Here is a 3,410-nt window from a genome sequence, read left to right on the forward strand (position 1 = left end):
TGGCCTCTTCACAGGTACAGAAACTATTAAAACATGGCGGCAAGAGCCCTGTCATGGGAAGTATGCACTTGGATCTATGGGAACGTACATGGCAAATACATAACCCAAACTGTGCTGGTGTGGAAAAAAGAGATGAGGTCTGGGAATCCTCCGAGTGGAGATGGTGAACTCAGTGAGCCAGGTGAGACAAAGTGGGAAGCAAATTCTAGCATATGAGAGAGAAAGCAGACAAGTTGACAATCCAGTTGGTCAGCTGGGTGGTGAAGTCTCTCCCCAAACTGAGAGTACATGAAGAAAAACAGGTTTGGAGGGAAAGATAAGGAGTTCAATTTTTATCATTTTTCCCCTTCTTTTGCACAATGTATCAGTTCAATGTGCAATTGATCGGTGTTCTAACCAGCGACTGCTCTGGAGAATGAAACCCAACAAAAATATTTCTTAGTTCATGTGGTGGGCCCGTGAGTCATCCATCTTGTACCCTCTGTGGCTTGGCACAGTGCCTACTACATAATAATTGTTTAATTTATTTAATTTTATTATATTGAATCTTCTGATCTATGCACTTACAGAGGCATTTTGGTAAAGTTTTGACTAATTCCAGGTTGACAACTCGATACTACTTCTCTCTCCATCCCTTTAGAGGCCTCTAATAACATTCAAAACTTCTCTTCTTCAGTTTCTTCACATTTTCCCACACATTTTTACCTCCATGTCAACAAGTAACTTCTTTGCATAGCATATGCTCCATAAGTAGATTTTTAATAAAAATATTTATCCTCTTGTGCTTTCTTTGGCAGCACATATACTAAAAATGGAACAATACAGAGGTTAGCATGGCCTCTGCACAAAGATGATATGTGAATTTATGAAGCATTAACAAAGTATAAAACTAAAAAGCTTTTGCACTGCAAAGGAAGCCATCAACAAAACAAAAACAGAACCTACTGGAGGGTAGAAGATATTTACAAATGATATCTCTGGTAAGGGGTTAATATCCAAAATATATAAAGAACTCATGTAACACCACATAAAAAAAATCTGGTTAAAAAATGGGCAGAGGACCTGAATAGATATTTCTCCAAAGAAGCCATATAGATGGCCAACAGACATATGAAAAGATGCTCAACATCACTAATAATCAGGGAAATGCAAATCAAAACCACAGAGCTATCACTTCACACTTATTAGAAAGGTTATTATCTAAAAGTCAACAAATAACAAATGTTGGCGAGAATATGGAGAAAAGGGAATCCTTGTGCACTGTTGGTGGGATTGTAAAATGATGCAGTATGGAAGTTCCTCAGAAAATTAAAAATAGAGCTACCATATGACACAGCAATTCCACTTTGGGGTCCTTTTCTGAAGACAACAAAAGCACTAATTCGAAAAGATATATGCACTCCTATGTTCATTGCAGTTATCTACAATACCCAGGATATTGTAAGTGTCCATCCATAGATGAATGGATACAAATTATGCAGCAATAAAAACAAGAATGAAATCTTGTCATTTGCAACAATATGGATGGACTTAGAGGGTATCATGCTAAGTAAAATAAGTCAGACAGAGAATGAAAAATACAGCATGGTTTCACTTACATGTGGAGTCTAAAACGTGCAATAACTGAACAAACAAAACAAAACAGAAACAAATTCATTGCTGAGAACAAACTGATAGCTGCCAGAAAGGATGGAGGAGGAAGGATGGGGAAAAAGATGAAGGGGATTAAGAAATACAAACTATCAGTTATAAAAATAGTTATGGGGATGTAAAGTACAGCACAGGTAGGTACTAGACTTATGGGGGTGATCACTTCATAAGTTATAGAAATGTTTAATCACTATGTTGTATACCTGAAACTAATATAATATTGAACTTCAGCTGTAATTAAATAAGTACATAAATAAATAACTAAGCAAAATAGCCAAAGCATCCAACTTCAAAAATTAGAAGACAGAATAATAACCTACCTTCAAATATATAAAATGTTACATAATTGAAATATTTAAAACATTACAAAGCTTTAAAAAAGCAAATATTTCTTCTTTATTATTCCAGCATGTGCCAAGTAGAAATGTCTGGCTCTAGAACAAGGATCAGTGGATGCTTTTCTGTAAAGGGTCAAACAGTCTGTCAAACTTACTCAATTCTGTCATTGTAGCATGAAAAAACCACAGACAATACATGAACGCATAAGAATATATGGCTATTCCAATAAAAATTTATTTACAAAAACAGGCATCAGACTGTATTTGACTCTCAGACCATAGTTTGCCAACCTTTGCTATACAGTCATATACATACAGATATATACATGCATACAAATATATACATGTAAATAATATATGGATATGTACAAGTTATAAAACTGATCTTCAGCAATTTTGAGGAAGAAAAATGATCAAGATCACATTCTCACAAGATTGAATAAAATAAAACCCTTTCCAAACTATACTAGATTCATTTCTCTCATATTTAACATCAGATTCAAAGCACACCTCATGAGAAAAGATCAGGGGGTCATTTCTGTCCTTCTCTGCTAGTGTTTTCTGACATTATTGACAAGTGTTCTGTTTCCAAAAGGCTGCAGCCCAAATAATTCTTTTTATCTTTATTTTCATAGAACAAGTTAGTAGCTAATAAAAATGCCAATTCTCAAATCAGTATTGACACCATTGAAAAAAAGCTAGCCTCTCTGTTATATGATCTTTATAGTTTTTAAAGAAACCAAAATCTAATCTTGTCTGTGAAGTTACCCACTAACCAGGGAGACAGGACTGAGTCACTTATATCTCTCTCTCTCTCTCTCTCTCTCTCTCTCTCTCTCTCTCTCTCTCTCTCTCTATAAAAAGGAGTTTAATGTTCTGGTCAGGAACCACTGAAACTTAGTATTGATTTTCCGTGCTCAATTTCTCTCCCAAGTGTTGGTCTTTCACTTAAAGATAATTTCATTGCTATCAGGAAGCTTGGGTAACATAGAATGAACAGCAGGAAACTAAGTTCTGTAAATGGATTCGACCTTTTACTTTCATTTGCTAGCCTAGCCAGGCTGGTTTCTTCATTTAGCACATGGTGCTTCACCCTCCTCCAGAGCACTATCCTTTTGATCATTTACAGTGCTTTGAAGAATTGAGAATTACCTCTCATAGCAAATCATTAGCTGAATATCCATGGGCAAATTGATGAAATTTCAGATCTTGCTTTTCAGTTTTTAAGTCTCCTCTCTACTAGTACTCAAGCATTTTATTTGTTGATAATTGATGCTCTTTCCAATTATTGGCAGAAACTAATTGGTTCAATGACAATTCAATCCCCTGTTTTTTTGTGCAGTGGCAACTCAAGCAATGATGCTCTTGATCGCGTTTCTTCTATACAAAGGTTAGAATTAGATTGAACATTGTAAGGATGGT

The 3,410-nt window shown here is 35.5% G+C and overlaps 1 non-coding gene across 1 annotated transcript; it reads left to right on the plus strand.

Annotated features, from left to right (window-relative positions):
• The first annotated feature begins 781 nt into the window (after positions 1-781).
• LOC118654832 lies at positions 782-885 on the plus strand. Its single transcript, XR_004967096.1, has one exon. It is a non-coding gene; the product is annotated as a U6 spliceosomal RNA (small nuclear RNA).
• The last annotated feature ends 2,525 nt before the right edge of the window (positions 886-3,410 follow it).

The sequence above is a fragment of the Myotis myotis genome, unplaced genomic scaffold, assembly GCF_014108235.1.
Source record: "Myotis myotis isolate mMyoMyo1 unplaced genomic scaffold, mMyoMyo1.p scaffold_m19_p_4, whole genome shotgun sequence".
NCBI classification, from domain to species: domain Eukaryota; kingdom Metazoa; phylum Chordata; class Mammalia; order Chiroptera; family Vespertilionidae; genus Myotis; species Myotis myotis.